This window comes from Canis lupus, chromosome 30, assembly GCF_011100685.1.
Source record: "Canis lupus familiaris isolate Mischka breed German Shepherd chromosome 30, alternate assembly UU_Cfam_GSD_1.0, whole genome shotgun sequence".
In the NCBI taxonomy this organism is placed as follows: Eukaryota; Metazoa; Chordata; class Mammalia; order Carnivora; family Canidae; genus Canis; species Canis lupus.
In genome coordinates this window covers 39,232,076-39,257,645 of record NC_049251.1, presented here as the reverse complement: position 1 = coordinate 39,257,645, position 25,570 = coordinate 39,232,076, and the positions used below count along the sequence as shown (strand labels likewise).

At 58.2% G+C, this 25,570-nt stretch overlaps 2 long non-coding RNA genes across 3 annotated transcripts; both read left to right on the top strand.

Annotated features, from left to right (window-relative positions):
- The first annotated feature begins 12,554 nt into the window (after nt 1-12,554).
- LOC106558051 lies at nt 12,555-14,990 on the top strand. The gene is made up of 3 exons (XR_005381395.1): nt 12,555-13,209; nt 13,398-13,508; nt 14,610-14,990. It is a non-coding gene; the product is annotated as an uncharacterized LOC106558051 (long non-coding RNA).
- Nucleotides 14,991-20,897: 5,907 nt separating this feature from the next.
- On the top strand, nt 20,898-24,445 carry LOC119866844. Of its 2 annotated transcripts, none has more exons than XR_005381393.1 (4): nt 20,898-21,100; nt 21,589-22,053; nt 22,456-22,529; nt 24,110-24,445. It is a non-coding gene; the product is annotated as an uncharacterized LOC119866844 (long non-coding RNA). The 2 variants fall into 2 exon arrangements; XR_005381394.1 differs by having other exon boundaries at nt 21,575-22,053.
- The last annotated feature ends 1,125 nt before the right edge of the window (nt 24,446-25,570 follow it).

Sequence of the window (25,570 nt, the reverse complement as noted above, 5' to 3'; positions counted from 1 at the left end):
CGAGTCCCGCATCGGACTCCCTGCATGGAGCCTGCTTCTACCTCTGCCTGTGTCTCTGCCTCTCTCTCTCTCTCTGTGTCTCTCATGAATAAATAAATAAAATCTTAAAAAAAAAAAGAAAAAAGAAAAGAAGATATACAAATGGTCAATAAGCACATGAAAAAATGTTCAACATCAGTAATCATTAGGGAAATGCAAATCACAACCACAATGAGATACCACCTTACATGAATTACGATGAGTATCATCAAAAAAAGAAAAAAAACAGGAAATAACAAATGTTGGCAAGGACGTGAAGAAATTGGAGCTTTTATTCACTGTTGGTGCTGTCACTATGGAGAGCAGCATGGTGGTTCCTCAAAAACTTGAAAATAGAGTTACTGTATGATCCAGCATTTTCACTTCTGGGTAGATACCCAAACGCATTAAAAGCAGAACTCGAAGAAGCTCAGAGTATGCTCGTGTTCATAGCAACACTGTTCACAACAGCCAAAAGGTGGAAGCAACCCCAGTGGCCATCGATGGAAAATGAGGCCTCTACATATAATTGGATATTATTCAGCCTTAAAAAGGAAGGACATTCTGACACAAGCTATAACGTGGATAAACCTCAAAGACGTTATGCTAAGTGAAATAGGTTAGTCACAAAAGGACAAATACTGGGTGACTTCACTTATGCGAGGTCAAATTCATAGACACAGAAAGTAGAACGGTGGTTGCCAAGGGACCGAGGAAGTGACAAATAGGGAATTATTGTTTAAAGGGTACGGAGCTTCAATTTTGTGAGGGGATGAATGGTGGTGATAGTATCACAACAATGCGAATGCCCTCGATGCCACCAAACCTGCACACTGAAATGTTTAAGATGATAAATTTTGTGTTATGTGTATTTTATTACAATTAAAAATAGGTTTTTAAAGGGCACAGACGTCAACTCGAAAGCCTTCTGATGGCCAAATCTGGGACAATCTGAGCATCGAGATAAGTAGTGATAGAATCCATGACTCCATATTAACATAAAAAAGTAAATAAATACAGGCACGGGGATCCCTGGGTGGCTCAGCGGTTGAGCGTCTGCCTTTGGCCCAGGGCGCGATCCTGGAGTCCCGGGATCGAGTCCCACGTCAGGCTCCCGGCATGGGCCTGCTTCTCCCTCCTCCTGTGTCTCTGTCTCTCTGTTTATCATAAATAATCTTTAAAGTAAAAAAAATGACTTTAAAAAAATAATAAAAAATAAAAAATAAATACAGGCACCCGGCTGACTCAGTTGATGGAGCGTGTGACTCTTGATCTCGGGTTGTGAGTTCGAGCCCCACGTTGGGTGTAGAGGTTACTTAAAAACAACATCTTTTTTTAAAAAAAGAAGTAAATGAATAGACACACGGGAAAAACAGAAAGCCCTTCCTTAGAATAGAATGCCGACTGAAAAATAGGGACGAGGTCATGGAATCTGAAAAGCACTAGTTTGCAATCATTGCAGAAATATTTGATTCAGGGAAGAATCACCAACGGATGCTGAGGTTTTCATGAGGAAGAGGATATTTACACAATCTCGAACTCTCTCCTCCTCGCAAAATATTAATCATTTATAAATTGGTAAGTGCATTAAACTTCTTAATTAACAGGGAAGAAGCCTGGCAGACAGCATCCTGGCCACGTGTTACGAGCTAACATGCCCGGCAATGGGACAGAAGGACTGTGCATGAGACGCTGGGGGGCATGGGAAGCACACAGCGTCCCCCCGGGGCTATTCCCGCCGAAAGCGAGCAACCTCAGATAGACTCGGGTTGGGGCACATTCTAGAAAACCACCAGACTGTAATCTTCACAAGCGTCAGAGTCATGAAGGTGAAGGTCGAGGAGCTGTGCCAGCCTGCGGGAGGCTAAGGAGGGTGGACAACTAAGTCCAACAGGTGAGCGTGATGGGGCCCTTTGGCTATGAAGGGCCTCATTGGGGTCATTGGTGAGATTGAACTGGGCCCGTTGATCAGCCAGTGGTAGTAGCAGCACCCGGACTGCCCTGGTTGTAACGGGGTTTCCGTGAGAGTCTACCTGCCATGACTTATTCTCCAAAGGCTCCACAACCATTTCTTTCTTTCTTTCTTTCTACCACTGCGTCCACTGTGTGTCCCGCTTCTGGGGTGAGCAGAGGAAAGAAGCGCTTGCGTCTACCGAAAGTCCTGTACAGGGAGGTCCGCGGAGGCTGTCCGGGTGAGAGCCACCTGTCACCGTGTGCTTGGGCTGTCGCAACGGGGAGCACGGGCCGGGGCACCTGCACGGCGGCGCTTACCGCCTCCGTCCGGAGCTGCAAGTCCGAGATGGAGGCACAGCGGGCTGGGTCCTGCCGCGGCCTCGCTCCTCCGCTTGCAGGCGGCTGCCTCCTACCTTGCTGCCCTAGCGCTCCTGGTGTCTCCTCCTCTTGCGTGGGGACACCGGTCCTGCTGGGTGAGGGCCCCACCCTTGCGACCTCATGTAACCCTAGTTCCCTCCCTAAAGACCCAATTTCCAATCACGGTCCCACTGGGGCTGGGGAGCACCCCCTGAGTCCGGGGCCCTGCCGTTCAGCCCGGGGCCCTGCCGGGGGCCTGGGCGCGGGGATGTTCACGCAGCGTGTATTTCTGCAGTGAGCAGCTCACAGCGCCGGGATGAGCTCCACAGGCGACACTGGGCAGGAGCATCCGGACGCAAAGGAGCGCCCGGCACACGAGGTCGCGCCTCCGAAGGTCCCCGACACAAAAGACCAGGCTGCGGTGCGGTTGGTGCAGTGACAGGTAGGGGTGTCCGCAGCGCCTCGGGGGGGACCTGGGTGCCCGCGGGGAGGGGGCAGAGGCAGGGTCAGGGGGCTCACCCAGCCTTGGGAGGAAGGAACCTGTGACCCGCGGAAGCAGGCGGGAGCCCGAGGCCTTGAAGCTGATGAGAGAGGCTCGTCGGCCACGGCGGGCACCTGTGGCTGCACTCAGGGCACGTGCCCAGAGCAGTGACAGCCGCGGGACGGAAGGTAGAACAGGGGTGCAGGGGCCGCGGCTTCGGGCGACTGGGCAGCTGAGCTGCAGTCTTTCACGATGAGGCTCCTAGAGCGCTGTGACGGTATTTATTCATTTATTCATTAAAGATTGATTGATTTATTCATGAGACACAGAGAGAGAGAGAGGCAGAGACACAGGCAGAGGGAGAAGCAGGCTCCATGCAGGGAGCCCAATGCAGGACTCGATCCCGGGCCCCCGGGGTCACGGCCTGGGTCGGGGACGGGTCTAACCCGCTGGGCCACGGGGCTGCCCTGTGAGCGTATTTAATACCCCTGAACTCCACACTCAGAAACAGTCACTATGGTCAATTCTATGCTACCTAGTTGACTGCAGTAAAAAAAATTGGAGAAAAAAGTCAGTCAAGTCATAGCTTAAGAGCTGCACAGCGCATTGTGTAAAGCCCATACTTCCTGCCATGTGCAGGGAGGGGAATGAGCTGGAATGTGGGAGAGTGAAGGCTGGGGAGAGAGTGGGAGAGCTTGGGGCCGGAAGCCAGGCCAGCCCTGTTCCCAGGCCTTTGCAGTGAGCTTGGATTTTTTTTTTCCTTGTAAGGAGTTTGGATTTTCCCCCAAGAGCAATGGGAAGCCATCAAAGTGGTGTAAGCGGGAAGTGACATGATCACACCACATTTTATTTTATTTTTAAGAGTTGTATTTATTTAAAAGAAAAAAAAAGAATTGTATTTATTTGAGCGAGCGAGGAGGAGCGGGGGTGGGGGCAGAGGCAGAGGGGAGACGCAGGCTCAGTCTCAGGACCCGAGGTGGTGACCTGAACCCGAGTCCACGCTTCACTGGCCGAGCTGCCCAGGCGCCCCGCACTGCATTTCAAAGACCTTTCTGGCTGCAGAGGGCTTTGCAGATTAAAGGGGGCCGAGTGGGGCCGGTGTAGGGCCGGTGCAGGGCCGGTGCAGACGCTGCTCCCAGCCTGTGCTGCCCAAGCTCGGCCTGTGGCTGCTCCGCACCTCCTGGGCCCCGCCTGGGCTCATCAGCTTGGTGCTGTGCCCGGCGCGGACATGTCACGTTTGTGGCACGGACACCCAGGGACTCCAACCCCTCGCCTGAGACGACACCCAGCGTCCCTGACTTGGGGATCGTGAGGAGAACATTGTTGCACAAACGTGGCAGCTGGAGGAGTCCTAGGGCAGCAGCTCTGAAGAGCACAAACGCCGCAGAATGAACGGGGAGCCTGCCCCGCGGGGAGGACTCCAGGGGCCCTCAGCAAACTGCATCTGATCTGGACACGGCCTCGCTCTTCCCGTTGAGGTCTCTGGTAGACACTTTGAGAAGACGTCAACCCTGCACCTTGGGCTGGGAATGGCCAGGGGGTGATGGACGTGGGCAGCTTTACGGGGAAGGGCGTGTGGGGCTCCGAGCTTCAGAGCTGCACCTCATGGCCCAGGGGGCACCGGCCCCAGACAGCCCTTCCTTCCCCGACCGCTGGACGCCTGGAGACACCAGTGGGATAAAATCCCAGCTCATCACCAGGCTCTGGAGGCCCGTCGTGATCTAGCCCCTCTGCTTTCAACTTTCATTCCATGACCAGACCCGAGGCCCTCAGCTCCGTGTCCAGGCTGCAACGTGGGCCTGGAACACCTTCCCTCACCCTTGGCTGAGCCCCATTCCTCATCAGCCTTCGGGTTACAGGCCATCTGGGCCTCTCCTGGAATACACTTCACAGTTGCTGGGTCTGTGCATTTCCCCCCTCTGCCCCCCGTCTGTCCCCCGTGGGCTCTAGGCCTCCAGCATGTAAGGCCCACACCCCCTCCAGGACACTGGTAGCAGAGCCTTGCCCAGTGGCCTGCACAGTGCCATGGCTCAACGTCTCCTTGGAGAGGATGAGAGGTGGGCTTCACATCAGAGCAGTACTGAAGGATGGAAAAGTTGGGGTGCATTCCTCCCATGGGATCCCAGAGGGAATTCCAGAGCTCCTTTGATGCTATGCTGTCCTCATTGGCACACAGGTATGTGGCAGCTGTTTGCATGTCCCTCTGGCCCTTCTAAATACACAAGGATAGCTTGTCTATCTGCCATCTGCTAAACTGCTTGGATGACCTCATTGGCACTGCACAAAAGAGCACTAAAACAGCAGCTTGCAAAGTGCCCCAGAGACGCTGCAGGCAATGCCTACACCCATTTCCTTCTAGAACCCAGCCTCAGATCACACAGCAACAGACCAAGCCAAAGGCACATGACCATTCTCCTGGGCCCATCCATGACTCTCTCTTGTCCAGGCTTTGCCTTGGTGACATAGAAGAGAGATGGAGGTGGCCAGGGAAAGCTTCTGGTGGAAGAAGCCTTCAGATGTTGTTGAAGGAGGGGAAGGAAAAGATGCAGGGCAGAAGCAGGGAGAAGACTGGCATGTGGGTGAGAATACCCCTATGTCACGTATAGACACGTGCCCGTGAAGCAGGGAGACAGCCTTGGAAGAAAGGGGCCTGAGGGCGTCACCACTTTCAATGCCACTGCGGGCGTGCCTGCTGCAAAAGCAGGGCAAGGGGCTTTATTCCCATTTTACAGGTGATAAAACCGAGGCTTAGCTAGGCCAAAATCCCACAACTTAGCAAGGTGGGCAGAGCTAGGTCTTCTGATTCCAAAAGCCCGTATATCACACCAGGCTGCTTCTCACGAGGGGGCCTGTTTGGTGGTGATGCTGGGAAAGACGCTATTTACTCATCAAGGAAATACAGATTAAAATTTTTTTTTAAAGAAATTTTTTTTTTATTTTATTTATTTATGATAGGCACACAGTGAGAGAGAGAGAGAGAGGCAGAGACATAGGCAGAGGGAGAAGAAGGCTCCATGTACCGGGAGCCCTACGTGGGATTCGATCCCGGGTCTCCAGGATCACGCCCTGGGCCAAAGGCAGGCGCTAAACCGCTGCGCCACCCAGGGATCCCCAGATTAAAATTCTAAAGCCACACACACACACACACACACACCAGCATGGCTGAAATAAGTAAGACAGACAAAAAAATCAAATGCTGGTGGGGATGTAAAAAAAAAAAAAGAATCCGGTGTCAGTGAGCAGCTGAAGCCCTCATACAAGACTGGTAAGGATGCACATTGGTATATTAACACTTTGCAGAAGTGTTCAGCAGCATATACTAAAGCTGAACGTACACACACCCGATAGCCCAACAACCCCACTCCTAGGTGCTGGAATGTTCATAGTAGCACTATCCATAAAACCAAAAACCTAGGGGATCCCTGGGTGGCTCAGCTGTTGAGCGTCTGCCTTGGGCTCAGGGCGTGACCCTGGAGTCCCGAGATCGAGTCCCACGTCGGGCTCCCTGCATGGAGCCTGCTTCTCCCTCAGCCTCTTTCTCTCTCTCTCTGTCTCTCATGAATAAATAAATAAAATCTGAAAAAAATAATAAAATAAAATAAACAAGGGCTTCTTGGCAAAATTGGCTGATTCCAGGACAAGTACGTGATGAGTCTGGAAGTGAGCAAATGCCTAAGGAAGTGAGGAATGACGAGGAAATGTCAAAAGGAGACAAGAGGCAGCGTGAAGGGGCTCCCGCTTGTCAGATTCGGGGCAATCTAAGCACCAAAATAAATAATGATGGAGGTGGGTTATAACCTGTTGCATAAAATAAAAAATCCACGAGTCCACACGGCTGTAATATAATGAACACGAATAAATACATGAGGGAGAGTAAAAAGCTCTTCCTTACAGTGGAATCCAAATAATAAATGAGGAGGAGATTATGGGGTGTGAGAATTACATTTGGCCACCGTCACAGTAACAACCGACTCAGGCAAGAATCGTCAATGGACGCTACGATTAGTGGGTAAAAAATCTGGTGGCGGGGATCCCTGGGTGGCGCAGCGGTTTGGCGCCTGCCTTTGGCCCAGGGCGCGATCCTGGAGACCCGGGATCGAATCCCACATCGGGCTCCCGGTGCATGGAGCCTGCCTCTCCCTCTGCCTGTGTCTCTGCCTCTCTCTCTCTCTCTCTCTGTGACTATCATAAAAAAAAAAAAAAAATCTGGTGGCAAACAGGATAGTTAAGTAACCTTCAGGTGTCTGCCCCCAAATACTTCTTAACACAAATGGAAGACGGCCACTTAACAGTGTAGGCTCCACCTTCGCCCCGGCCCAAGGGAGCCCCTCGCGGGTGATAGCCAAGGAGGCGGCCCCTACTCCTGAGACGATGCACCAACCACGCGATGTCACTTCTGCGATGATCCTGCCAAAAATCAATAACCTGAATCTAATTGTGAGGAGCCAACAGACAATCCTACACCGAAGAACATTCATTAAAATAACCAGCCTGTACTTTTCAAAACTGTCAAGCTCACGAAAGACAAAGGCTGCAGAGCTTCTCCAAATCAAATGAGACGCGAAAACACGACGACCCAACGCAACTCATGGTCCTAGAGCAAATCTTGGACCAGGAAAAAAAAAAAAAAAAAAAGATTTTCAATAAAGGATATTGTTGGCACAATTGACGATTTTTTCTTTTTTTACAATTGACAAAATTTGAATAAGAAGGTCTATAGATGATAATATTTAATCAATGTTAACATCCCAATTTTGGTAATGGAAACAAAAAAATGTATCCTTGTTTTTGGGGGAAATATGCACTGAAATACTTTGGGGTAATATGAATACCAGGCTCATTCATGACAACCCAAAACTAGGGGCAACCCGGGTGGCTCAGCGATTTAGCACCACCTTTGGCTCAGGGTGTGATCCCGGAGTTCTGAGATCGAGTCCTGCACTGGGCTCCCTGCATGGAGCCTGCTTCTCCCTCAGCCTGTGTCTCTGCTTCTCTCTCTCTCTGTATCTCTCATGAATAAATAAATAAAATATTAAAAAAAAAAAAAACTAGAAACAACCCCAAAGTGGGGACGGGATAAACGGTGGTATGTCAATACAATGACATACTATTCAGCCATAAAAATAATGAACTGATACAGTTAAATAGGTGAATCCCAAATAATCCTATTGAGGGGCGCCTGACTGGCTCAGTCGGTAGAGCACACGATTCTTGATGTGGGGGATCAGGAGTTCAAGCCCTATGTTGGTTGTAGAGATTACTTTTAAAAAATCCAAGATAATTGTGCTGAGTGAAAGCATTTTCTATAAGTTTTTTTTTTAAGATTTTATTTATTCATTTCGGCAGTTGTGCCAACACCTGCCACCCGCATCAAGGTAGGGACACGTCAGTCCTGACGCTCTGGAAAGTTCTCCCATGCCCCTTCCCCGTCACCTCCTCCTCCTCCCCCGACCCGACCAACCCCAGCTCTGATTTCTATCACCGAGATTGGTTTTACTTGTTCTGGATTTTCACGTACAAGGAATCATTCCTTTTTTTTTTTTTTTTTTTTTTTTTACAAGGAATCATTCCATACGTACCTTTCCTTCTTTTTAAAAAATTTTTTTAATTTTTATTTATTTATGATAGTCACACAGAGAGAGAGAGAGAGAGAGAGAGAGAGAGGCAGAGACACAGGCAGAGGGAGAAGCAGGCTCCATGCACCGGGAGCCCGATGTGGGATTCGATCCCGGGTCTCCAGGATCACGCCCTGGGCCAAAGGCAGGCGCCAAACCGCTGCGCCACCCAGGGATACCCCTTTCCTTCTTTGTTATTCTGTTTTTGCCTGGCTGCTTTCGCTCGGGACGATCACCGTGAGAGCCATTCACACAGCTGCCCGTGCCGGCAGAGTGATCCTTCTGATGGCCGAGGGCTACCTCGTGTCAGCGTCCCCGCTCGTGTGATCCCCCACTGGGGCTTGTTGACGGTTGCTTCCAGCTTTGGGTTATTACGACCAAGGCGGCTCTGGGGTATGAGTCTTTGTGGGGCCCCGTGTTTCACGGTACCACCTGTGTCTCTCTGCCCTTGACCTCACTCACATTCATGGGTGGGACCACAACCACGGGCTTTTAAGGATAGTAGAGAAGGGGGCCTGGTGGCTCGGCCGGTCAAGCATCTGCCTTTGGCTCAGGTCCCGATCCCAGAGCCTGGGATAAATCCTTGCCTCAGGCTCCCTGCTTGATGGGGAGCCTGCTTCCCGCTCTGCCCACCCCCCTGCTCCTCCTCTCGCTCCCTCTCACTCCCTCTCTCAAATAAATAACTAAATAAACATCTTTACAAAAAAGTAAGAATACCAGAAAAGCATCCTGATCCACATGATCTCTTCTAAAAATGCCCAAAGTGCCACCATTAGCGGTCTGTTTTTTTTTTTTTTTTTTTTTGCGGTCTCTTCTTTTGAGGTTACCCCAGCTCTGGCTGGCCTGAAATTTTATCGGAAGGGAGTTACCCAATTTGTGCTTCTCTTCTGGCCAGGACAGTCCCTGGATAGGACTATGGACAGTGGGTGAAGGGGATGCAGAGGAACTTGCCCCATTTTACTGTTTTCTGGGCCGTGTGTAATGTCTCGTCCTCTCTGCGCCTTGCGTGGCGTTTGACATCAGACACCCCATCCCCGGGCTGACCCATCAGGTCTGGTGAGGAACCTGGCATCCCAGACCTGTCTACTCGCAGCAGTTCTCCGGGAAGGAGGGAGGGAGGTCCCTGGGGAGTCCCCACGTCCCTGAGGTGCGAGAGCCCTTGGAGGCCTGGGTGTTAGGGGAGAGGGAAGGGGGGCAAGCGGTGTGTGTGCTGGCGGGAGCAAGCAGGCCGCGCGTGCAGGGATGGACCTGCGGGTCCTCCTGGGCGCAAGCCTCCCGCTGGATCAGTAGAATAAGCCAATCTGTGCCCCCAGCACCTTCCCTCCAGGAAGGACCCAGTGGGCTTGTGTAAGGGGAGTAAGGCTCCAGCCTGCCAGCAGGGAGAAGGGCTCGGTACCGTGGCCTGTGGCCGTGTGGCTCCGTTTCTGCGTGTCGACCCGGCCACGTGGGCTGCAGGGGCCGCGGCTGGGAGCCCCCCGGGAGAGACGGGAATGTGGGCCACGTGCCTCCTCCTCTGAGGGGCCCACGAGGAGGGGAGCAGAGGCGGGCAGGGAGAGGTGTGAGCCCCGGCGGGAGGACGGAGGACGGAGGGGCTCGAAGAGATCCTGAGCCTGAAGCCCGAGCGCCGGCTCACACCCACTTCGCGGCAAGAGCCTGAGCGCACACGGCAGGCGTCTTGTCCGCGGACCCAGCAAGTCAGCAGCAGGGCTGAGGCCAGACCCGGCGCCCGTTCCTCCCGTCCCAACCCCAGAAGAGGGTCCTGCTGAGGGGGAGGCCGGGGTGACAACCTCCGAGGACCGGGATGCTGGGCGGGCCGCTGCTTCTCAGATCCCGGATGGGGGATTCGGACGGGCCTGGGTGTGTCACGGGCCACCCAGAGTGTCAACAGAAATCTCTCCGCTGGAGAGTCTTTTCCTACCGGAGAAGTGGGAGGACTTTGGCAGGTTCTCCAGAGAGCCACCTGGGGCGGGGGTGGGAGCGGGGGGCGGGGAGGGTCTGGGTGGGAGGGTTGGCCCTGTGTAGTTTCAGGGATGTGTGTCCATGCCCTGTGCCAAGAGAGCCCACAGGCAGAAAGGACTAGAGCCTTGGGGCCCAGCGTGGGTGGCAGATGGGTCTCTGTGGGACGGGGGCCCCCTCGCCTCCTCAGACCCCAGCTCGGCTTTAGCACCGTGGGGAAGCCAAGGGACCTGCTCTGTGAGACTAGGGTAGGGAACTTGGCGTAGAGCAGGGGACACAGCCGTCTGGGTAGGGGACAGGACAAGGGGGCTGGAGAAGCGGGGGAAGGACGAGCGGGTGCGGCCAGCCCCCACCTGCCCACTCACGCCGCGCACTCGGGGAACACTGAGCACCACGATGTCCCTCTGGCAGCCCGAGGACCTCGTCGTCCGTGCCTGGTGGGCCTGAGCTGGGTGCCGAAGCGCACCCCACCACCCCCCCCCCGACAGGTCTGCTTCACCCCCCAGAAGGACCTGCTAATGGGGCAGGTCGGGGAGACAGTCGGCCGCCTGAGCCTGGAGTCCGACAGCCCGAGTCTGAGCCCTGGGCTTCACTCACGAGCTCCGCGGACCGGGCAGGGCGGTCTCCCCGGGTCAGCCGGGAACGAGCGTCCCCCGAGACAGGGCGGCTGCAAAAGGAGAACAGGGGACGCGTTGTCGACGCGAGGGCCGCGTGCTGGATCGTGCTGCTCTGACGGCTGTGCCTGGTCTGCTCCCTGGAGGCCCCAGGCCAACAAGGGCCGAGGCGGGCGCGGGGCTGGGGAAGGTGGACCCAGCCCGGGCGGCCTGTGGGTGGAAGGAGGCCTGCCCCGCACCCTCTGCTCGCCGCCCTGCCCCCAGGGGATTAGGTCCTGCAGGTGGGCTGGTTCCCGGTCCTGTTTGCCTCTTCCTCCCCCCACAGGGGCCCCAAGCCAGAGGCCTGGACGGGCACCCAGCTAGGAGCTGGAGAGGGGACGGGGCAGCTCGGCCCCCACCCCACACCCCTCCCCATCCTCGCCAGCGCCCTCCTGGGTCTGCTTGAGGGCCTTGGGCGCCGGCTTGGAGGCCGAGCTTGGAGCCCGGCTCGCTGTCTCTGTGCAGCCGGCCTGGGCGAGGCCTCCCAGCCCATGAACGGCCTGGAAGAAGCAGCCACAGTGGGGCCCTCCCGACGAGTCCCGGGGTGGTGCCCTCCCTTCTCCCTTCTTGTGCCGTGGTCTGGGTCACACTCTCGCCCTCGGGCAGAGCCTGAGAAAGCAGCAGAAGCGCTGCGACCACTGTCCAGCCGGGGACAGTGAGGCCGGTGCTGGGGTGCCCGTCCCCTTCCCAGGCGCCCCGGCTTCCTTCCCCCCGGGTCGGGCCCGGGCCAGCCAGGCTGGGCAGGACTGTGCTCAGAGCCGCCTGGGGCTGCCTTGGGCTGGGGGTCCTGGGACGCGGGGGCTGTGGGGCCTGCTCTGGGGGCCGAGCGGCGGCCGTGGGAAGCTTGGGCTCTGCCCACAGGCCCGGGCTCTGGGGGCTCTGCTCCTCCAGCCGCCCGTCCGCCTGGGTCGCCTTGCAGTGCCCAGCGGGCCAGGCCCCCAGCACGGGTGCCCGAGGGACCTTGTCCTCCCTCACAGATGGGGCAGGAGCTGGTCCCCGGCCCCCCGGCCCGGCAGGCGGGGACTGAACCAAGCGGCCTGGCTCCCAGCCCGAGAGCCTGCCATGCGACGCCCGGTCCCCTGGGCTTCCCTGGGAGGGGCGGGCGCCCAGGGATGCCGGAAGCCCCGGGTTTCCCATGACTTGATCTGGAAGGAGCCTGGGCCTCCGTCCCCACGGGGCTCTGGCCTGTGGCCCGGGCTCTGGGCGGGGGGCTGGGCGGGAGCTTCCCCTGCTCCTGTCCTCCCTTGGGTCCCCTTGGAGGCCTGGCTGCCGGAGCCCAGCTGCTTGCCTGGAGCCTGGCCCCACAGAGGGGGCTCCAGCACCTGGGGGGGGGGGGGGGAACAGTGCGCCCGGGGCTGGGGCCGGCCCTTGCATTCGGCTTCAGCTCCGCCTCCCCTGCCGGCCGGCCCAGCTCCCCGTGCCTTGGCTTCCTTGTCTGTAAAATGGACTTAGGACAGTCCTCACCTTCCAGAGCACAGTGGGAGCAGCCGTGCGTGGGCCGCGAGGTGCGCAGCGGAGGCCCGCCACCAACCTGGGAGGCCCGCCGGGAGGAGGCTGCGGTCCGGCCTCTTCGAAAGGGCCTGCCTCCGGCCCCAGGGGCTGTGGTGACAGTGCTGAGCCTCCCCTGGAGGAGTGTCGCCCTCCCTAGGGGGCGGGGGCTGCAGCCTGGCTGGCCCTGCTCTGGGCCCCAGCTGATGACTGAGTCGCCGACTTCTGCTGATCCGTGGGAAGCAGAGAGGACGGGGAGCGGGGAGTGGTTTCTCTTCCCAGCCTCTGCTCCGGGGGAGCTCTGGACGCCAGGGGGGGGGGTTGGAGGCGCTGGGTCCTGGCGGGGCTCCGGGGCCAGGCCACCTGCCCCTCTCACCCGTTTCACACCTCGTCACTGTTCGTCCGGACACCTGTCCGCAGCCCGGACCCCGGGGCCCCGCTGACAACGGAGAAGCTCGAGGCCTGTGGCCCGGGAACCCCTGGGCGGGCGCTCCTGGCAGCGGCTCCCAGGACGCGGGCTTCAAGGTCAGGCTGACGCTGGCCGACCTTGAGAGCCCCCCAGCTCTCGGCAGGCTCAGCGAGCTCCATCCCATTAAGAAGCCGTTAGGAGCGCCATCTGGTTCACTGCGCCCCGCTCCGCGATCGATGGCCGCTGGGCCAGTCTGAGCCCGGGGACCGGCGCTGCAAGGTCACCCTGGGGACCCAGGCCCGAGGCGTGCCCGGCCGTAGGGAGGGCGGCGAGGGGGGCAAGACAGCCAGGGTGCGGAGGGTGGGGGGTAGGCGCCGGCCAGGGGTGCAGCGCCCCCGGGGAGGCCTGGGGGGGCGGGTGGGGGGTAACGCCCGCAGCAGGCCGAAGCCTAAATGCTTCCGGCAAAGGACTCCTTCAATCTGCACAGCGACCGTGAAGCAGGGCTGTCCTTGATCCCATCTTGCCGCTGGGAAAGGAGGCACAGAGAGGTCAAGCACTCACCCAAGGCCACCCAGCTGGTAGGTGGCAGGGCTCGGGTGGGAACCCAGCGATGCCGGCTCCGAAGCCCCACAGCCTGGGGTGCCGGCCGGGCCGCTCCCCACGTCCTCGCAGCAACCCTGAGAAGCACATCTCATCGCGCTCAAACTACACATAAAAGAACGGGGGGGGGGGGGGGGGGCTCAGGCACATGGGGACACTTCTCCAGGGCCACAGGGTGAGCGAGCAGGTGAGGACAGTCCACCCCAGACCGAGCTCCCCGCGGGGCCTCGGGCCTCTTGCTCTGCTGCGGCGTTGCCGGAGCTGGGGTGCAGCCTCCCCCAGGCCGTGGCTCGCCCGGTTGGCGGACGTGGGAAGCTTCCTCCGTGGGGAGAGCAGGGTGGCCCGAGGGACCGCGGGCCTTCGACCTTGAGCTGCCCTCTGGGCCCAACAGGGCCTCTCCCTCCCTGGGCCCGCATTTCCTGGGGCTGGGATCTGGGACCTGGGGGTTAGACAGGTCGGATGGTGGGAAGGGGGTGGTGAGGGGCGGCGTGGGAAGTGGGCACGGCGCTGCGGCCCGGCTTCGGGCCCCTCATTAAACTCCAGACACACCCAGCTGCCCCTTCCAGAGTGTCAGGGGCCTCCGGAGCCTTCTGTCTGCTCATGGTTCTTAGTGCTCTTGTGGGTCCTGGCAGCCTCCAAGCCCTCAGAGACTTGCAGCCAGCCTCCTCTGGGCGGTGAAGGCCCCACGGGAGGTTCACCCCAACCTGTCCTGGCTTCCCTGGGAGCCATCCCAAGCGGGGGGTGGGGGGGTCAGAGGAGGGATTCCCCAGGGGAGATGAGAGGCCACACCCCACAGCTGATTTCGCTAGAGGTCCCCACTCCCACTCTGGTCCCACTGGCTCTCACACGTGGCTGGGACGACCCTACAACTTTATCATTTGTGGGATCTTCAGATTAACCCGTAAAGGTCCACCTTCCAATGACAAATTCAATGCCATTGTTTGCACGATGGGTTCCTCTCTCTCCATCACCCTTCTCCCCTCGTCACCCCCACTCTTCCTCTGCTCGCTGTGCTCCGCAGCCTTGCTGTGCTCAGTGTAGGATAAGGGAGCGTCCTCTAGCTCTGATCCTTACAACAGCCTTGAAAGGAAGGCAGCGAAAGGAGAGCTCACCCATTTCACAGAGGAGGAAATCAAGACCCAGAGCAGTGGATGTGAGCCTGCCGACTGCCTCCAGAGCTCACGTCTTGTCCCAATGGATGGAACATCCTCAACTATTTAACTCGGCGTTGAGGGGCTACCACCTACAGAGTCTCGTCGGACAACCAGGAGGATGCAGATCCACGGGGAATACAGAACCATTGGAAGCATCCAGAGAGGGGCACCCGGAGGGCTCAGCCTTGAGCGTCTGCCTTGGGCTCAGGGCATGACCCTGGGGTCCCGAGATCGAGTCCCACGTCGGGCTCCCTGCATGGAGCCTGCTTCTCCCTCTGCCTGTGTCTCTGCCTCTCTCTCTCTCTCTCTCTCTCTGTGTCTCTCATGAATAAATAAGTAAAATCTTTAAAAGAAAAAAAAAGGAAGCATCCAGAGCAGTAATGATAATCATAATAACAAAGGAATAATAATCGCTAACATTTTGGGAGCACTTACTAGGAGACAGCATTATGCTAAACAATTGTCATGGATTATCTCATTTAGCCTCTCAAATACTTTGGGGTATAAATAGTAGTATACCCATTATTTTGTATTTATTTTTAAAAATTTTTTTTTTTTTTAAAGAGAGAGAAATAGAAAATCTGAAGCAGTCTCCCCGCTGGGCACGGAGCCCAATGACACAGGGCTCAATCTCATAACCCTGAGATTATGACCTGAAATCAAGAATTGGACGCTCAACCAATTGAGCCACTCAGGCACATTACACCCATTATTTTTGTTAATTTTTATTGTTATTTTTTTAATTTTTATTATTTTAAAAAAGATTTTATTTATTTGAGAAATAAAGAGTATGAGCAGGAAGAGGAGCAAAGGGAGAGGGAGACGTAGACTCCCCGCTGAGCACGCAGCTGGATGTGCGGCTCTATCTCAGGGCCCTGGGATCATGACCGGAGCCGCCGAAAGCAGACCCTTAACCGATTGAGCCACTCAGACGCCCCGTTTTTGCTTGTTTTCAGTACCCAGAAGTGTATGCCCATTTTTGAGAATAGACGCTCAGCATAGTGGTTTGCCCTGAACAAAGGTGACATCTTGCTGAAGCTCCAACCCTCACCACCTGGGCATTGCTGTTCCCCCCCAGACCTGGCTCAAGTTGGGGTGAGTAGATGGGCTGTAGGTAGGCATCACCCTAGACTGTTCTAGAAGAACTGTACTCCCTGTGCCCTCTCTGGACCTCAGGTTCCTCAACCTTTGGATCCATGTGACCTCTAATGTCCTTGAGTCTGTGATCTGAGCCGATGCTCGAGGCTGGTGAAAGGCTGTGGTGTCTGCAGGAGCAAAGAACAACTTGACACAGGCGAGGACCGCTGGGGACGAGGGGGATGGCACAGGCAAGAGCGGATGACAATACCCAGGCAGGAGCACAGTCTTCCAAAAGTGAGTCCCTGTGCCAGGGAGAGTCTTGGGGACAAGGGCCAGCCTTCCTCATGGCCCTACAGTCAACAAACCTCAGGGGGCAGCAGCTGTTCCCTCCACCCCCCCACCCCTCCCCTACCCCTCCACCCCACAAAGGCCAGCATAATATCAGAGCAATTGTGACAGCAAAGAAAGCAATGGCAGGAGAAGGGGAGCCAGGGTTCAGCAACGTCACCTCTCTTCCTGCGCCTCGGTTTCCCCTTTGTGAACGGAAGGTGCTGGCTCTTCAGTTATTTGGGGGTTTTCATCCCAGGATGGTGCTGGAGCAGGAGAGGTGACAGTGGTCCTGCGTCCTCCTCGCCTTCCCCCTCCCCTCGTCTCCCCCCCCTTCTGCTCTTTCACAGCCCCCAGCGTGCTGTGCAGTTATTAGTTTAGGTTCATTTAGAATCGGCTTAGCAACCCCACACCCCTGGAACCTGGAAGCTTCAAGCACAAGATGTCTGGCAAATGGAAATTCAATTGCTTTAATATAGAGACTATTTTGCTGCAGTCTCTTATTAAGAATCTGATGGAATTTCTAAACAGGGAGAGAGGCCCCAAGGAGGGGGCATCGCCCATCACACACCAACATTGCTCTTGACATATTTATGGCTCCAATAAAATCTCCCATCTGGTATATTTTAAAATAAAATTGAAAATTTATCACTTTCCCCGAGTCGGTCTGTGGTTCTCCCCCGGAGGAGATGGCCAGCCCCAGATTACAGGCGGCCGCGGCGCGGCGGGCAGGGCGGCGAGGCCGGGTTCTGATTTAAATTTCAATACCTTCCCCAGTACAGCTGCGGCGTCGGCGTCCGGGCTGGGACGGCACTGGGGGGAGGGGAGGCAGGCTGTTTGCTCCTCCTGTTTCTCTGGACACCCGTTCTCTTCTCCCCACTGGGGACCACAGGCTTGGTTTGTTCTCTCCTCTAATTTGCAGGATCTGGATGAGCCAACATGACAGATGCGGTGGGGCGGGGGGAAGCGCGGCCCGAAGGGATGTTAGAGCCTGGGAGTCATCGGCATCCATCATCCATGCCCCCGCCCCGGGGCCCAGTGCACATCCCTGGGGTCTCCCGGGGGGTTCAAGAGGGCCCCTCATCGATTAGGGTTAAGAGGCCAAGATCAAGGCTTAGACCTAGGTGGGGATTAAGGCTCAGTCCACAACCAGCTTTAAGGTTCAGTCTAAGAGCAGAAGCGACACTAACGAGAGGATCAAGTCCCAGTCTGTGAGCTCCGTCAGGGCGGAGGCTCAGGCTGGCGTCCGGTGCAGTAACAGAGACAAGGCCAAGATCCTGTCACTAGAGGTCAACCCGCATCTGAGCTTCGGCGTCCTCTACGGGAAGCAGGGAGGGAAGCGTCGCCCTGTCCGCTTCAAGGCCATTCAGAGGTCTTGTGAAACCGGTGTCTCTCCTGCTGCAGCGTCTCTGAGGTCACCAAGGGCCTGCACGCGCTTCATGTCGCCGGGTCCTCGTGAGAACCTCTATTTGGAAGAACAGAACGCGGGCCGAGGGCGGTCAGGGGGCTCATCCGAAGCCGCACGGCCAGGAGGGAGGGCTGGGCCCAGCTCCCCCGCCTCCACCCAGGGCCTAGGACACAGAGGCACGACACATGCACGGTGACCGAGGCTGCAGCAGAACACGTCTTGTCCTGGGGGCCGTGTGTCCGTCCAGGAGGCCGCGTGCATACGTACCCCAGCCCCCTGTGCAGCCGGGAGTGGCAAGGAGAACTGGTGTGTGCAGCCCCTGGGAAGGTCCTGCACCGGGGACCGGGGGCGTGCGCGTGCCCCCACCTCGCCTCCTGCCTGGAATGCAGACACAGTGGAGCACGGCAGCCTTCTGGGACCATGAGGTGACCCTACAGGGAGGGAGCGGTGCTGAGGGTGAACCGGAAGAGAGAAGGAGCGGGATGCTGAGGACACGGTGGTGGCATCCCGCCCCCCAGAGGCCACCGACCTGCACTTAGGGAAGAATAGTACACACCCTGGTTAGTCCCTGGTTAGTCTAGGTCATTAGGACAGAGTCTCTGTTACCCCCAGGCAAGTATATTCCTAACTATTCAAAGAGAATAGGGTCAAAAAAGCTTAGAAATATCAGGTAAAAAAAAAAAAAAAAGAAATATCAGGTTAAACAGAGTCTTTCTTTCAGGATGTCCCAGAGCCTTTAAGTGCCAACCAGTTGGGGAACGTCAAGCCTGGGACATCGTCTATCATGGAACCCTCGTGTGCTGTGGCCGCTGTGGTGTGGGGGGGAGGGGAGGGAGGGAGGGGGAGGGGGAGGGGGCAGGCTGAGCCTGGGCGCTGGCAGGTCATTCCTGAGGCCTGTAGGGCCAGACAGGGCTTTGCCCAACACTCTCACTATTAAAACAAAGACGCTGGCCCTTCTTCTGGGACTTTCCTCAGCTTCAACTAGATTCTCATTTCAGTTCCCAAGAGCCCCAGTGTAGGGCCAAGCAGACAGGGCTAATGTGGGGACAAATCTGGAAGCGCCGCGTGGGGCTGGAGGCTCTCCTCGTGGCTGCAGGAGCCCTCACCGACAGGCCTTGCCTCACGGGTGCGAGGGCCGCCGCGGGGAGAGGGGGACCCAGGCGCCCGTCACACCCTGCTTGGAGCGCTGGCGGCCCGGCCCCCTTCCCCCCCTTTCCACGGTGGCGCCCAGAGTGGCCACAGACGGAGCGATCGGCAGGCTGGAGTCTGGAGTCTGCTGTCCGGCCTCCTGGTCCAGGGCTCTGCTCGCGGTGGTCCCTGCCTTCTCAGCCTACCCACTGCCCTTCAGTTTTCTGGAAGGTTCTTTTTCTTTCTTTCTTTTATTTTTTTAAGATTTTATTTGTTTATGAAAGAGAGAGAGGATAGGAGTGTAAGCAAGGGGAGGACAGGGAGAAGCGGGATCCCCACTGAGCAGGGAGCCTGACGCTGGGCTCCATCCCAGGGCCCCGGGATCATGACCTGAGTGCGCCAGGTGCCCCTTCTGGAAGGTTCTACTGAGTCATGTACTTGTCTGCCCTAGTGGCTACCTTTCACTCCTCTGTGGAGGTCCCATGGCAGGTTGCAAGATCTGTTTTTTTTTTTTTTTTAAGATTTTATTTATTTATTCATGAGAGACACAGAGAGAGGCAGAGACACAGGCAGAGGGAGAAGCAGGCTCCATGCAGGGAGCCCGATGTGGGACTCGATCCCGGGACCCCGGAATCACGCCCTGGGCCCAAGACAGATGCTCCACGGTGGAGCCCCCAGGCTGCCCTTGGTTGTGAGATCCTGACACGCGGTGCCGGTGCCGCCTAGGAGACTGGGGACACGATGGCAGTAGCAGAGGCCCTGCTCCCGGGAGGCGATGACCGCGCTCCCCGTCGGAGAACTGGTCCCCCGCAGGTGAAGGGGGCCCGGCTCCCACTACCGCTTAAATGTAGGTCCTTAATGGGGCCAGAGGCGGGCGGTTGGGCAGCAGCCCGTGCCCAGGGCAGGGAGGCAGGAGCCCAGTGGGCAGCCCAGGAGGAGGGGGACAGCCCTCCCCTGCCTTCGCTGACCTCACTCCTGTCCCTGAGCGGAGGATGGGGGTGGCTGGGCCCCCAGCACTGTCAGGCCGGATTTCTGAAGCTCTGCTTTTTCAGGAGACTGCAGGGAACCGCAGGGGGAACGGAGGACGCTAGCACTCTGCGGGAGCTCCTGGGGGACCCCGCCCCCCCAGGGCCTGCTTCCTCCCCTCAGCCCGTCCCAGCCAGAGGGGCCATGGCCTGTTCTAGAGGGAGGGCTGGGAGGCAGGCACAGGTGGGGAAGAAACAAAAGCCTCGGGCCCGTCGGTAGAAATCCCAATAATATCAAAACTTTAACAAGAGCCTCATAAACCTAGAAATGAATCCTGGACTCAGGAGGCGAAGGATCATTTAAATGGCAACTTCCCCTTGTGCCTGCAAGGGCTTGTTGATGGAGCACAGAGCCGAGAGTGCAGGTGGCCCCCTGGAAGACTGGACGCTTTTCTTTTTAAACCCCCGGAAGAGTCATCTGCAATGCAGATGAATCATCCTAGAAATAAGAATGAAAACCGGGTTTGATTTTCACAAAGGCCGATTCAGAGGCACATTTCCTCCCCAGCCAAGGGCACCAGCATCTGTGTGCGAGGGGCCTGTCCCCAGCTGGGCGGGTGCCGGCCAGGTCCCCCAAGGTCAGGGGGGACGCGGTCGGTCTGGACTGGGGCCTTCTCTAAGGTTCGCTCCGTGCCCAGATCTGCATCCAGACAGTCCATTCACCCTGCACAGTTACGAGGGCATACTAAGGGCCGGGAGGGGGAATACGTGTGGCAGATAAGAGGCAGCCACCCCGGGACTCTCGGGCCGGTGGAGGCAGAGAACGGAGCCCTCTGGGAGCACGAGAGCTGGGCAGCCAGCGGGGGGCTTGCTGGGGGGGATGGCATCTTGCAGCCGCACTATCCATGTGGCCCACAAGGATACTTATATTTAAATTTATTTATTTATTTATTTATTTTTAATTCAAAAAAATTTTTTTAATTAATTTTAAAGTAAGTCAAGTTTTAAAACGCCTCCTCAGTAGCCCTGGCCACATGTCAGGTGGCCGCCAGACTGGGGAATGCGGAGACAGGACATCTGCATCCTCACAGGACGGGCGGTGGGACAGCACGGGGAGGATGAGCGCTGTTCCGGGCCTGGGAGCGGCCTGTGCACAGGCCTGAAGCAAGATGCAGGGTGTCTAGGGGCCCTGAGCGCCTCGGTGAGGAGGAGGGGACGGCCCTGAGGCTGGAGAGGCGGGAGGAGCTCCGGGGCCTGCATGTGTTGGCAGGGAGCTAGGGCTCTGGCCCAAAGTTTTGGGAAGCCTTGGAAGCAGGGAGCAACCAGCTCGGCTTTCCGGCTTTCCGGGTTGGAGGAGCTCGCGTGCGGAATGGGCTGGGGTGGGGAGCCCGGAGGCAGGAAGCCGCACGCAGTTGCCAGCATCTGGATGAGGGCAGACGCCGGGAGGAGGGGACCCGCAGTCGGATCCCTGGGGCGACCAGGGGAAGGCCTTCTGGCTTGAGTGACAGGTGGGCTGGGGCTGCCCTTTCTGGAGAAGAGAAGGAACCTGGGAGACTTTGGGCCGTGCTGAGGTTTCCGTGCTGGAAACCCCTGTACCTGGCGGGTAGGCCGGGGCACCTGGTCCTTCGGGGAAAGGTAGAGCTGGAAAAACACCATGGGGTGGTCCTGTGCAAGGCGAGGTAAGAGTCCCGCAAGGACTCTTCCAGGAGGGGCCTCAGCAGGGAAATATTAGAGCCCTGGGAAGCTCGGGTGAGTTAGAGGCCACGGAGAAGGAGCCAGAGCGCCAGAGAAGAGCGAGGGGGACCAGATGTCCTCTGGGAGGCACATGTGTCGTTGCCGTCCTGTCCTTTTTTGTTTTTTTAATGTGGTTTTCTCCCAAAAGTACCTTTTTAAAATTATTTTATTAAAGATTTTATTTATTTATTTATTTATTTATTTATTTATTTATTTATTTATTTATTTATTATTTATGAGAGACACAGTGTCACCCCTCCAGGGTCCCCTTGCCTGCTGCTGGACTCCTGGGTCTCTGTTCCTCCTCTGAAGCCTGAGCAGCCTCGCCACCTCCTTGCCCGATAGACGACAGCAGAACTGACACCCTGGGACCTCTGAGGTTGGGTCGCAGAATCGCAATGTGGCTTCCACTCGTCTGCTGGGACCTCATTCCTGGCGCTCTTAGCTACCAAGCCAGAAGTCCTCTGTGGGTGGAGGCCTCCATGCCATGAGGAAACCCAGGCCATGTAAATGGGCGCATGTAAGTGCTCCTGTCAACAGCCCCCCCCCAGCTCACCGTCACCATTGATGGTCAGACATGCCAGTGCACGAGCCCCCTGTGACTCCAGACCCCAGTGTAAACTCACCTGCACCACTGAGGCCCCACACAGCACAGAGCAGCTACAAGCTGTCCCCCCTGCACCTGCACAAATGCCGGAACTACGGAGCCCAGGAGCATAATAAAATGGTCAGTGTCTGATGCCACTACATTTTGGGGTGGTTTTAAGCAATAATAGGGCTATCCAGAAGAGGCAGGAAGCAAACAGGTCAGGCTGCGGGCGTGTGGCAGGGACAGGGAGAGGGAGGGACTGGCCATGTCATAGGACCCCGAATGCCCTGGGGAGGGGTGAGCGTGACCCTGCATGCAGGTTAGGCAGAGGAGGTTGGTGGGCTGAGCAGGGGCTCTGCTCTGAAAGTGGGGAAGGCGGGTTGTTTGGAGCAGAGCTGAGAGCCTGGGACATAATCCTGGCACAGGAGGGTTCCTCAAGGGCAATAGCAGGGAGATCCTGGCGGGAGGAACACCAAGAGGGGTTGAGAGCTTTGGAATCTTACAGATTTATGTTTAGTTCCCGGTGCTTTCACTAACCAGCTGTCCCTGGGCCTCAGTTTGTTCATCTGGAAAATGGGAGTACGGACTCCTCCCTGGTGCCCAGTAAATGCAAGGTAAGACGCGACTTTTATCAATTTTTCCCCTCTTATATTTCTTATAATACTATCTTTTTTTAAAATATTTTACTTATTTATTCATGAGAGACATGAGAGAGAGAGGCAGAGACACAGGCAGAGGGAGAAGCAGGCTCCCTGCTGGGATCCCGATGCGGGACTCGATTCCGGGTCTCGATCCCGGGTCTCCTTGGCCAAAGGCAGGTGCTAAACCGCTGAGCCACCTGGGGATTCCCTGCCTCATTTTAAAGACCCAGAAAATGAAGCCCAGGGGAGCTGGGAGTCTCCCAAGCCTCCCGGGTCTAGAACCTTCACCTTGAATTTTTGCTGCAACTGCATGTTGCTCCCTTCAGAGAGGCGGGAGCAGGAGAGGGCCGGCTGGCGCCCGGCGTGCCCAGGGGGTCCGGGCAAGGCTGCCAGCGATGGATTGTGCGCTCCCAGCCCTGCTCGGGCACCAGCCTCACCACTGCTTGCCCTCGTCGTAGCCCAGAGCAGGCGTGGCCGTGGGGAGCTGCCACCAGGGCCCCGTGGGGTGCTTGCTGCCGGGCAAGCCCTGCCCCCAAACCCTCCTGGACCCCAGCTCCCCCTTCCTGCCACCCGCCTCCGCATCTGGCTCCTTCTCCCAATGCATTGCTGTTGCCCTTAGCAACGGAGCTCCGGGACATCCTGGTCCTCCTCCCTCCCCCCTCCCTTTCCTCCTCCTCCTCTGCTTCCTCATTCCTTCCTTCCTCCCTCCCCACGCCCTTCCCTCACCTGCGGAGACCTTGCCAGGAGTTGGAAGTCCCCCAGCTAATCTGTGCCAGCTGGGGCCCAGCCAAGCCCCTCGGCCCTTCTGGGTTGCTGGGCTGTTGATGATCACGGTCAGTCCTGCCCTAGGGACGGGGGTGTCCCGGGAAGCCTCTCAGGCAGGGCTCTCAGGGCACCCAGGGAAGTTCCCCCCATCAGAGCTACTGGGTGTGGTGAGCTTCCCGGAGCTGGAGGCATGCAAGGAGAGGCCTTTCCAGTGCCGGGGGCGGAGGGGTGTGGCTGATGCTGGGCAGTGAGGGCCCCGCTGCCTGACCCTGGCAAGCTCCAGGAGGTCAGCAGGGGCTCAGCCCCACCCCTCCCACGGTCCTCCTCGTCCCCACCTGCTTCTCCCCGAGCCTTTAGCAACCCCCCGCCCCACCCCCCGCCCAGAGGCTGCACCTCTCTCAGCTGGGCCCTGAGAGGGGAGCGGGTCCTAGGAGGGGCTCCGGGCTGGGCACCCCCAGGGCACTCCCGGGTCCCGCCTCCCGCCCAGTGCCCCCTGGCCCCACGCCCGTCTGACGGCTGCTGGCCCCACGGGGTGGCCGCCCACGGCACGCACCTGCGACGCCCCTCAGGGCGGCCGTCTGGGCCTCGCTCGCTCGCAGAGGCCGAGGGGGATCCTGGGCGCCGCTGCCTCTCCGGGCCTCGGTTTCCCCATCCGCGACAGTGGACTTTGAGGGCTGTTTCGGTGGGTGAGGTGACTAAGTGGGGCTGTAGGAAGCAGGCGAGTGTCTTTGGGCATCATCTTGCCCCCCCCCCCCCCCCCCCCCCCCCCCCCGCACCCCGGGCTTCAGGATTGAGCCTTAGGAGCACCCACGGCGACCCTGCCTGAGACTCGGCTCCTCACCTGCCAAAGGAGGAGAATAATCACTGGGATGTCTCTTGCGGGGGCTGTGAGCCCTGGAGATGGCCAGACTGGAAGGTTCCAGAGGGTTCCAGAGGGTTCCACCAGGAACAACGGGAACCCAGGCTGCCCAGGGAACGGCTCCAGCTCAGCCGCCCCATCTGGATGGCCCAACCTCGGACTCGGGGTCCCTGGGGCTCTGCTGCCCTCCAGTGGCCAGAGGCCCCCCGGGCACTTAGAACCTGCGAGCTTCTGGCTCCTTCCACCAGCAGCCGCCGCCCTAGGACAGACAGGACTCTGACGCGGGAGGGACTTGTTCGGGTCAGGCAGCAAGTGGGGGGCAGCACCTGGACCCGAACCTGGGCCTCCAGGGCCCAGCCACCCAGGGAGGGAGCCTCCCCCGCCTGCCCCACCTGCCCCACCTGCCACCTGCCCCACCTGCTCTGCCTCCCCCACCTCCCCTGCCTGCCCCACCTCCCCGTCTCCCCTGCCAGCCCCACCTGCCCCACCTGCCCACCTGCCCCACCTGCTCTTCCTCCCCTGCCTCACCTGCCAGCCCCACCTGCCCACCTGCCCCACCTGCCCACCTGCCTACCTGCCCCACCTCCCCTGCCAGCCCCACCTGCCCACCTGCCCACCTGCCCCATCTGCCCCACCTGCTTACCTGCCCAGCTGCCCCACCTCCCCTGCCAGCCCCACCTGCCCACCTGCCTACCTGCCCAGCTGCCCCACCTCCCCCACCTGCCCACCTGCCCCGCCGGGGGCGCCCGCCTGCCGGCCACGCTCAGCCCTGGCCTGCACCGCCCTGGGAGCTGGGTCACCCCGACCCGGGGGCAGGACCGGCCGGGAGGTACCTCCACCCCCACCTCCTGATGATCAATACCTAAAATAATGGCCGTGGCCGTAATTGATGGACGGAGCATAGCTAATTACCCTGGAGATTAAAATGACTGTTTCTGTTTTAAAGGGCTGCAAATGAGTTAATTATTTCCTCTGCTCACCTCTCTAACCTCGTTACACTTCTAAATGAATAGCAGTATTGATCTTGGAACTGATTTCGGTGCCCCCCCCCCCCCCCCCCCCCCCCCCGCGGCCTTAACCAGGGCCTGGAACCGCTGCAGCGTCTCCTCCTCCGACCGGAGATCGGCCTCGGGTCTCAGGCCTCAAGCCGGGCCTCGGCGCGGACGGCGGGCGAGCGGGCGCCTGGCACCGTGGTCGCCCCGGCCCGGGGGCCACTGCAGCCCCGGGGCTCGGGGAGGCCGGCAGGGCACTGGGCAGGTCCGGATGCCCCGGGTGCCCCCGGGTGCCCAGCGCCGCCCGTGACGGCTGGCCGAGTGTCTTTCCCCCCGGAGCCACGGAGCCACGGAGCCACGGAGCCACCCGCACCTCCAGCCCCTCCTGCCCCTTCTCT